Source organism: Nematolebias whitei, chromosome 9, assembly GCF_014905685.2.
Source record: "Nematolebias whitei isolate Nwh7 chromosome 9, NemWhi1, whole genome shotgun sequence".
Lineage (NCBI taxonomy): Eukaryota > Metazoa > Chordata > Actinopteri > Cyprinodontiformes > Rivulidae > Nematolebias > Nematolebias whitei.
In genome coordinates this window covers 43,686,924-43,698,031 of record NC_056506.1, presented here as the reverse complement: position 1 = coordinate 43,698,031, position 11,108 = coordinate 43,686,924, and the positions used below count along the sequence as shown (strand labels likewise).

At 39.2% G+C, this 11,108-nt stretch overlaps 1 protein-coding gene across 1 annotated transcript in view; it reads left to right on the top strand.

Moving 5' to 3' along the window:
• Positions 1-315: 315 nt before the first annotated feature.
• The window catches only part of zfyve9a (zinc finger, FYVE domain containing 9a), a 30,491-nt gene continuing 19,698 nt past the window's right edge, over positions 316-11,108 (top strand). The window contains exons 1-2 of the mRNA XM_037682388.1: positions 316-555; positions 6,416-6,518. The gene's annotated coding sequence lies outside the window, so the exon portion shown is untranslated. The remainder of the gene's footprint in view (positions 556-6,415; positions 6,519-11,108) is intronic.

Sequence of the window (11,108 nt, the reverse complement as noted above, 5' to 3'; positions counted from 1 at the left end):
TACAAATGTAAAAATACCTAAAAGGTGGGGGACATTTTGTATTTTTGGTTAAATTTGTTGTTTGATTTCTTCGTCAACAACTGGATTACGTGAGTATGTTTTGATAATTTCTTGGAGAACCTTTATAAAGTGTGTGGTAATTTCAACGTTTTACGTGTGTTTTGTATTTCATTAAAAAAATAAACAAATAAAAGGAAAAAAAATGGAGTAACTGGTGTTTGTTTTCAATTTCTCTCTGCCTCAGAGCATGAACGTTTCCTTACTAGTTTTATTTCGAAAGGCCAAACCGGAAGTAGAAGATGGTAACATGAATCATGGCTGCTCCTTTTTATTCTCAGCGTTAAATCCTTAGGGGAGGAGGGATCCTTGACTGCTGTCGCACAACTACGGCAGGGTTTGGATGTACTTTTCGAGTAGTACCGTTCAAGTCAAGCAAACAGCGAGAGTCTAGAAGGTGGATAATAATAAAAAGACAAAAAAAGCCTTTAAGGCTGGGTTAAGTATAATGGGCGCGAACGGTCGGGCTCAATGGGAATAAAGATGAGGATTCCTCCGGTGAGTAACTGGATATTTGTTTTGGTGACATTTAAATCGTGTCGAACCGCCATTGTAACGGCAAGTATTGACGGAGACGAAGTGTTTGTTGTTTTTCTTTAAGACATTTGTGGCTCAGTTAACTGAGGAATTCCGAAAATTCGCCCCTAACGGTTAACGCTGTTTTAACGTGAGTACAGCGCGCGCTCCTTTTAACAGTTCAAGCTGTGTAGCTAACTTTTAAGCTAACAGAGCGTAAGGAGGTATTTAACGTGCGATAACCTAGGAGGCGAGAGGCTTCTAGGTAGGGGGGGGAACCGTTAAAGGCGGGGGGGGGGGGGGGGTGCCACGAACCCCACCGAGTCAGTGACGGAGCGAGTGTCCGTCAGAGAGGCACGTCTCTGCCGTCACTCGGCGCACGACCGCCCCGCTGAATCACTGGAGCTAACGCTAGCTCGTCAACACAACTACCCGAGTTCTGCAGTAAACAAACACCAAATGCAGGCGGTGATGTTTGTCTTTCTCGTGTGATATAGCACAGAGCCGCTTTCTGTGTGTTTACCCAGTCATTCTTAGAATGGTATTTATCCATCGAGGCTGTGTTTGGCCTGCAGGCAGCAGCCACACTGCCACTTTCCGCTTACATAACCCCAGCTAATGGTCACCCATCTGCCTGGAAGAGTTGATCTGTTCATGTCTTTCATTGTGACTTCATCGTGCAGTGGTCAGGTTTTTGTTTGTTTCTTGAAGGTCCTGATGTGGACTTTGGATTTAGGAAGAGCAGGGCCCAACCCAGTGGCACCTTAAATCATCATCAACTTTGAGTCATGAGGAGTGGTGGAAAAACTCAGTCATTTGTAATCGTTTCATATTTTGCTTCCAAGGAGGTTGTATTTTGTAACTACTTTATTAAAATTGAGTAAAAATAACTCTTTTAAAGCCATTATCGTCTTTTGGCTTTTCCCTCTTCAGGGATGACCACAGCAAGTCATGCTCCATCTCTGTTCTCTGCATCCTCTGTCCTCACTCCAACTCCCTCCATGTCCTCTCTAACTTCATCCATATCTCCTCTTTATCTTTTTCCTGGCAGCTGCATTTCTAACATCCTTCTACCAGTATACCCACTGTCCCTCCTCTGGACATGTCCAAACCATCTCAGTCTCTTTAACTTTATCTCCCAGTTGTTCAACCTGTGCTGAACCTCTGATGATCTCATTCCTCATCTTATCCATCCTTGTCACTCCTAAGGAGAACTTCAACATCTTCATTTCTGTCACTTCCATTTCTTTCTTCGGTATTTTTGTCAATGCCACTGTCTCCAGAACATACAACATGGCTGGCCTCACCACTGTCTTGTAAACTTTTCCTTTGACCTTTGCTGACATCCTTTTGTCTCCATCCACTTCATCCTCCCAGGTCTTTCTTCTTCACCTCTTTACCACACTCTCCATTTTCCTGGACAGTGGACCCCAAGTACTTGAAGTCCTGCACCTTTGTGACCTCTGCTCCTTGTAGCCTCACTGTTCCACCAGCCTCCCTCTCATTTACACACATGCACTACGGCTGACTTTCATTCCTCTTCTTTCAAGTGTATACCTCCACCTCTCTAAGCTCTCTTCCACCTGTTCCCTGCTCTCACCACAGATCATGTCAAATTTTTACTTTAGACTTTGGTTGTTTTTTCACTAATCTTTTTAGTCCAATACCAGTTCTTTTTGAATCTATGACAATTACCAACTCTAGATAGTTTGACAGTCATGAAATATTTTTTTAATACCAATAAATACATTTCCAGTTAGCTGAGAACACTTGACATGCAGTAAAAAAAATCAGCTGAAGGATTTATTACTCAGGTCTTGTATATTTTTTTTCCTTTTGTTTTAAAGCATGACTTTCAGATCTTGCTTATTGTGGTTTTTTATAAGTACTGGCACTTCTTCTTTTGTACTCCACTTATCCACTCCACTCTCTGTTTCTGCTGAGTGTGTTGTCATGGTTGGACACAAGAAGAACTGGACTAAAAATGGTTGAAAAGCAGCCAAAGACCAAAGAAAACCCATGACAGACCTGCAGTGAGCCTGGAGAACTACTAGATCAAGACCACTTTAAGAAAATGCTATAAAGTCTGGCTCCTTGGAAGCAGCATATACATTATTTTGGGGTGATTTTTTTAATTTTTTTATTGTAGCGTCACAAATGTCAGTTTCTCTTCCTGAACAATCCATGTTGGATTTGAAACCCAAACTGTAAATTCAATCAAGGTTTCTACCTGCGACAAGAGAAAATAATACTCCTCACCATCTTCAGGTGTTTTTAAAGCCCAGAGGGGCTGATCGAGTTGACAGATCCTTCAGGCACCATGCAACAAGTGCAGACTTCCCAGATGTAGGTTACTTTATGCGCTTGGAAAATATTACAAGTGTCTGCTGTCTGAAAATGTAGATCAAAACTTCAAGCAGAAAAAAGAAGCTCATAATAGTTCTTGAAGTAGAACTGCTGTTTCTAATCTCGGTGGATTTACTTTTTTGACCCATGCTGTCAAAGAAATTACTCCATATCTGAGGAATGTCTGGCTTTTTAGTAGATCAAAAGTTGTGGCTTGTTTTGCTTGTGTTTATTTGATCTCAGGAATAGAAAGAAGAACAAAAAAAGTCTCCGACGGCTCCCGGTGTGCTCCTTCCAGGGTGTTAAGCGTAACATAATAAATGTGTCTCTCAGTCAGGAGACTGTGTTGTTAGAAAGTGACGTCCGCCCATTCTTAAAGAGAGGAAGCGATCAGTTGAGGTTTTTCCTGCGCTGACCCTCAGCAGTCCGTGTCTGCAGCGTGATGTGTTTGGATCGAACGGCCTCAAAGCAGGATGTGAACTTGCTGTGGGACTGAGGGGTGGGAAAGCACAACACGGAAACTTTGTCTTAAATTCTCGAGGATGTTTTCTTACAGAGTACGGTTTGCTTTAACTTTAAAGGTCTTTCAGGTTAGAAGGGTTTCCTCTAAACCGGACCTTTGCTGCCAGTTTTATATTTTAATGATCGTCCTGATCTGTGATCTCCCCTAAAAATGTCAGATTTATATTACATTGTTTTGTGTGAGCTGCAGCCACAAAGCAGGGCTGTAATCGATGAAACAGAAATACACTGGAATGATTACTGATGGCACCAGATGAGTTGTGAGGTCACCACCTCACATGGATCCTGTGTTTATTAACGTCTTGCTTGTGTGCTGCATGACCTCCTCCCTGATGCTGTAAATCAGCCAATAATAGGTTGTCAGGGCTTTAATAATCATCATGAGTGGCTTTCATTACGTACTCCACAAACCTCTGCTTCATCATCTGTGTTAACGTAGAATTATAACTTTGCCACTAATAACTTTTAGGTTCTCATCTTGTTGGTGCAACAACATTATTTTAAGCCTGTCAAACTGTTTTATGTTTGACCTTTTTATGCAAATGCAACTGAAAGAAATCTGCAGAAAATGTTCAGATATTAGAAATGGACTAAGTGGAAAAAGCAGCCAATAACTAATAAATATTAAATAATACCATCAGAGTATCACAAGGACTTTTCCTGCTAAAAATTAGATTTAGCTTCTTGTTAACAAAACTGAAGGAAAAATGGGGTAGGGTTTTAAAATACAAACCGGATTCCAAAAAAGTTGGGACACTAAACCAATTGTGAATAAAAACTGAATGCAATGATGTGGAGATGGCAAATGTCAATATTTTATTCGTAATAGAACATGGATGACAGATCAAAAGTTTAATCTGAGTAAATGTAACATTTTAAAGGAAAAATATGTTGATTCAAAATTTCACAGTGTCAACAAATCCCAAAAAAGTTGGGACAAGTAGCAATAAGTGGCTGGAAAAAGGAAATTGATCATATAACGAACAGCTGGAAGACCAATTAACACTAATTAGGTCAATTGACAACATGATTGGTATAAAAAGAGCTTCTCAGAGTGTCAGTGTCTCTCAGAAGCCAAGATGGTAAGAGGATCACCAATTCCACCATTGTTGCGCAGAAAGATAGTGCAGCAATACCAGAATGGTGTTACCCAGTGTAAAATAGCAAAGACTTTTAAGTTATCGTCATCAACCGTGCATAACATCATCAAAAGATTCAGAGAATCTGGAACAATCGCTGTGCGTAAGAGTCAAGGCCGTAAAACTCTACTGGATGCTCGTGATCTCCGGGCCCTTAAACGTCACTGCACCTCAAACAGGAATGCCACTGTCAAGGAAATAACAGAATGGGCTCAGGAATACTTCCAGAAAGCATAGTCAGTGAACACAATCCACCGTGCCATCCGCCGTTGCCAGCTGAAACTCTACAGTGCAAAGAGGAAGCCATTTCTAAGCAAGCTCCACAAGCTCAGACGTTTGCACTGGGCCAGGGGTCATTTAAAATGGAGTGTGGCAAAATGGAAGACTGTTCTGTGGTCAGATGAGTCACGATTTGAAGTTCTTTATGGAACACTGGGACGCCATGTCATCCGGACCAGAGAGGACAAGGATAGCCCACGTTGTTCTCAACGCTCCGTTCTGAAGCCTGCATCACTGATGGTATGGGGTTGCATGAGCGCTTGTGGCATGGGCAGCTTGCATGTCTGGAAAGGCACCATTAATGCAGAGAACTATGTTCAGGTTCTAGAACAACATATGCTCCCATCTAGACGTCATCTCTTTCAGGGAAGACCCTGCATTTTTCAACACAATAATGCCAGACCACATTCTGCAGCAATCACAACATCATGGCTACGTAGGAGAAGGATCCGGGTACTGAAATGGCCAGCCTGCAGTCCAGATCTTTCACCTATAGAGAACATTTGGCGCATCATAAAGAGGAAGGTGCGACAAAGAAGGCCCAAGACGATTGAACAGTTAGAGGCCTGTATTAGACATGAATGGGAGAGCATTCCTATTTCTAAACTTGAGAAACTGGTCTCCTCTGTCCCCAGACGTCTGTTGAGTGTTGTAAGAAGAAGGGGGGATGCCACACAGTGGTAAAAATGGACTTGTCCCAACTTTTTGGGGATTTGTTGACGCCATGAAATTTGGAAACAACAGATTTTTCCCTTAAAATGATACATTCTCTCAGTTTAAACTTTTAATCTGTGATTTGTGTTCTATTCTGAATAAAATATTAGATGTTGGCACCTCCACATCATTGCATTCAGTTTTTATTCACAATTTGTTTAGTGTCCCAACTTTTTTGGAATCCGGTTTGTATGTTGGATTTTAAATTTTAAGGGATGAATTAGTCTAATTTTTCAAACATGATTTAATGTTTGTTTTGAGATTTGTAAAACGCCAAATATTGCAAACCTAAATATCTCTTTCAGCCTTCATTATGCAACAAGAAAGATCTGATGATCTAGTTTTTAACTTCAGCTTTCTCTTGATGTTTTCCTGTGCAGAGTCCCTGGCAGATAAACCTTTTTTATGTATGTCCTGAAGATTGTGGTTGTTTTCAGAGTTTAAATGAACCCTAGGTCTAAAATTTGCTCTTTAATGATTTACTAACCTACATTCTGTCCATCTCTCACAGATAAACTTGTCTGGTATTCAGAGTTGGATTAGCTAGAATTAAGATTAGTAACTAGTATTAAAGGAAGTCTGGTGTCTACAAAAAAAAAAAAAAAAACTTGTAATGAAATTACAGCATTTAAATGCTATTAGGCCTTTATTAAGGTTATTTTCTTGCATTAGTGTATGAGTGAAGTGAAAAAACTTTGTTTTATGTTGAAATGGTAACTGGAAAACGGTAAAATAGCATAAAGTAAGTAACATTAAACAGATTAAACTGGTGTGTGTGTGTGTGTGTGTTTGTGTGTGTGTGTGTGTGTGTGTGTGTGTGTGTGTGTGTGTGTGTGACAAAGGATTTCCAGCCTGGTGAGGAAGTGGTGCTGCTCCCTGACAGGAAACAACAGGAGACGTTCTTGTTCTGACAGCGTGGACCTAATGAACTGCTGTAGTGTTTTGGTACGTCGCTGTTTATGCCCTTGTCGTATTGAATTTAGCTGCCATGCCAGGATGTCCAGTCAGGTCAGGCGCACTTTATCCTGTTACTTTCATTGGATCCCAAAGCACGACCGTTTGTAAATCAGTTTGCCTTCAAAAAAAGACTGGTTTTATTAATTAAGTAATTAATTTATTTATTTGGACGTGTGCTTCCCTGTTGATGTTTAAATCTGCTTATGTTGTTATTTTCATACTGCTGTAAAAGACGGTGCAGGGTACATTTGTTGAGTGACTTGAATCATAAATAATTTTGCATCACTGAGAAACATTTAGTTTATTAGTTTGCAGATCAGTCAGTGAAGATTAAAAGATGCTAACGTCATCTGTATTTAATTTCTGCGCTTTTCTTCTTCATTTTAACTATTGCCTGTTTTAAAAATATGATTTAAACTTTTTTCAATTACATTTCACAAGTTTAATAAATTGACAATGCTGCAATTATAAGAATCAAGACCTAATTGAGTTAATTCAGTTTATTTTGCACAGGTTCACATCATAATTAACAGATTTCGTTGAATCTTTACTTCTTCTGTATGTCCCGTTCTGAGCAGCACAGAGGTGACAGTGGAAAGAAAAAACTCCTTTTAACAGGAAAAAACTTCCAGCAGAATCAGAACCAGGATGGGCAGCACTCTGTCTCAGCCAGCTGGGGTTAAAGAGGACAGGAAAGAGACAAAGGCAAACAGAATGGCTTGTCCTGGTAGTTCCTATAGTTCAGGTGTAATCTCTATGGGGAGAAAGACAAAGAAAAACATGTTAATGATCTGGATAATTACAAATACAAACATGAACAGTAGATGGAGTAAAGATAGCAGCAGAGTGAGAAGATGTGGTCAGTTTGTCCTCTAAACAGCAGAACCAAGGAATAGCTCCAACCCAAGCCAACCGTAACTATAGGATTTATCAATAAGGAAAGTCTTTAGCCTAGGTTTAAAAGAGGACGGTGTCAGCCTCACAGACAGAAACTGGAAACTGATAAATGCATGGATCACTTTTAATCTTTATAAAACATGTACCGGTATTTGAAAACGTAATTTAACAAGTTTGTTTTGAATAATCCACAAATGTCTCCGTTGAAGCATCTTTCCAAGTTCACACGACAACAAATACAACTCCTGCATGCACTTGGCACTAAATTTGAATTATTTAACACCTCTGCAAAGTAATTAAATCTTAATTAGGGTTGGGCTGCTGTCAACATGGAGACGTGTGTGTGTGTGTGTGTGTGTGTGTGTGTGTGTGTGTGTGTGTGTGCGCGCGCCTGCCTTGGATTTGTTCAAGACTTCAGGACTCGTTCGGTTTGTAAGAACATGTTTCCACTGAGCTCGATCCAGAGAGATGGTGCTGGTTTTTAACGCCAGGACAGGTTTGATAAAGTTTTTAACGTTCCACAAATTGCATCACCTTACTAACTGAGTTGTATAATATTAATATCTACTGATGACTTTCATATAAAAATAGTAGCTGCCAGCACATTTTTATTTTTCTGTTCTGTGTACAACAAAATATAAAATAAAATAAAAACATAATTAATCATGTTAATAAAAAGACTTAAATAATACTGTAAGGAAGAAAAAAAACGATAACATGAAACCGCAGTTGAAGTGATAATTTAGTTTGTAATTAATTTAAACATTCCTGTATTTTTAGGATAAAATGTAACGTATAATTTTAAAATGTCAACATATTGCGATTTATTGCTAAAGTGTAATAAAAGTAGCTTCTTCTTAAAAAAAATTTAAGAAACTTTCCGCAGAATTATTATTTTTTTAATACAAAAGTTGATGCACTAACTAAACGTACTGGTTATATTTTGAGGGTAAATATGGAATATTAATGAGAATTACTTCACGCACAAAGTTAAATTTATTAATTGTATAATTGCATGAATTTTGTATTATGAAAATGTAATATGCTCTCAAAGATTTGTGAAAAAATGAGATTTGTCGTGAATCTAAAAATTCACCGAACGTAAGTGTGTGTGTGGCGGTTTTAAATTCTAGCTCATCTCACCATCAGAATGTTTTGTTAAATCATATTCACAGTCATTTATTTGACTGGTATTTTTTCTTGCAGGCGTCTTTAAAACAAGTTCTAGTCCACAATAACCTGCGTGTTTTCTTTTTCTTTATTTTTAAGTATCTTGTGTTATTGTGTATATCTTGTTTATTCAGATGTTTCATCAGGATCTGGTTTGTAGCATTTCACCTGGAGAACTGTTCATATGATCTGTGGGCCGTTTGGATCAAAAGAAGTCTTTTTTTAGTTTACACTTGTATTCTTCAGTTTAAGTCCGTGGATAAGCTGTGCGATGGATAGTTTGATTTGCTTCTGTCCTGTTCTTTTTTTCCTCCTAAACTTGGCGTTAAAGCTGTTGAAGCTACTCGTCTCTTGGAGGCCGTCACCCCATTTGGTCTATGTTCGCTCTCATCTTTATGAAAATGACCCTAAAGATCAGCCCGACCGTTACTCATTTGCTGCACATCACGTCTCGACTCCAAGGCCTCGTGATCAAGGACGGTCTGGGCAGGATTCAACCTTCACTCATTTCTCATTCACGACTCTTGATTGTTGAGGTTGGCTGGTGACGAGTGTGCAATGCGCAGGATGAGCTGACTGTAGGGCGTCTGTAAGCTGTAGTGTCCCAAACATCTTAAAATTTGTTTCGTTACAGCAAATGAGAAATAAGTGACAATCTCAATTTTATCTCTAAAGCGCATAAAAAGAACAGAAGAGCTTTACTACGGTACTTTAAAACAAAAAAGTTAAGGCAATAATTAAAAGCAAAGAATTAGAAGAAATATAAAAAAAAACCTACTAAATAAAATACTGCAACTCGCCATAAAACCATCAGCTCTAATTGGATCTCAACATCTCATAAATTTAACATCAAAGTTGGACAGTTATCAAAGACTGTACAGGTGCATCTAAAAATATTACAACATCATGAAAAGGTTAAATTCTTTTGTCAATCACTTCAGAAAGTAAAACTCGTATATTACACAGAGTAAAATATTTCAAGCTTTTATTGTAGTTTTGATGATTAAGACTAACAGATAATGAAAAAACAAAATTCAGAGTCTCTGAAAATTAGGATTTTGTGAAGAGGTTCAATAGACACTTGTGATGTCACACCCTACTCAGCTGATTAATTCCTGGACGAGCTGCAGATGTCTCAGTCGTCAAGTCCAGCCACTCCTGAACCAGAGACAACATCAGAAGCGTCTTACCTGCTGAGGAGACAAAGAACTGGACTGTTGCTCAGTGGTCCGATGTCCTCTTTTCAGATGAAAGTACGTGTTCACGTCATTTATAAATCAAGGTTCCAGAGTCTAGAAGAAGAAGAGTGGAGAGGTCCAGAATCCATGGAAGTCCAGAGTGAAGTTTCCACAGTCTGTGATGTTTTGGGTCCATGTCCTCTGCAGGTGTTGGTCCACTGTGTTTCATGAAGTCCACAGTCCACGCAGCATCCACCAGGACATTTCAGAGACTTTATGGAGATGCTGATTTCATTTTCCAGCAGGACTTGACTCCTGACCACACTGACAAAGGGACCAACAGCTGACTGTGGAATATTCTGATTTTATGAGACACTGAATTTTGTTTTTTCATTGTCTGTAATGTAATGAGACATAATCTAGGAGTCTGCGATGAAGTTGAACTCAAAGCAGTCTGCTCCTCAGATAAATAGTGTTCGCTTACTTTTTATGTATATGAATGTTTCTGTTCAGTGCCTTGAGATGACTCCTGTTGTGACTTGGTGCTTTATGAATAAACTGAATTGAATTGAATAATCAAAGTTACAAGAAATAAAATCTTGAAATATTTCACTCTGTAATGAATCGATGACTTTCATTTTCTGAAAGGACTGACAAAACAAATTGAAATTTTCATCCATCCATCCATCCATTATCTTTTACTCGCTTCTTCCATTTTGGGTCACGGGGGTCGCCGGTGCCCATGTCCAGAAATCACTGTTCGAGGGGCGGGGGACACCCTGGACAGGTCTCGAGTCCATCAGAGAGCCACATTGAGACAAATGAGACAACCATTCACTCTCTCACTCACACCTAGGGACAATTTAGAGTTTCCAATCAGCCTAACATGCATGTTTTTGGTCTGTGGGAGGAAACCGGAGCACCCGGAGAAAACCCACGCATGCACGGAGAGAACATGCAAACTCCACCCAGAAAGACCCCCGGACCGGGATTTGAGCCAGGGACCTGCTCGCTGAGAGGCAGCAGCTCTACCAGTTGTGCCACCGTAAATTGAACTTTTCATACATTTTAAATCCATCTGTGAAATAATTATTAATAATACAATAGTAATATAAATAAGTTATAGAAATATTACATAGACTTAATCTACTTGTACACAAATGAACATGAAAATCTATACGATATAAAACAGCAGTGTAGACACATTGGACACAAAGCAAGAGATCACACGCATAAATTAATATTTCATATAAGTAGTCTCAACTTTCTTGAAATGCACTAATCAGCCATAACATTAAAACCACCTCCCTAACTATTTTGCATGGTCATTCTT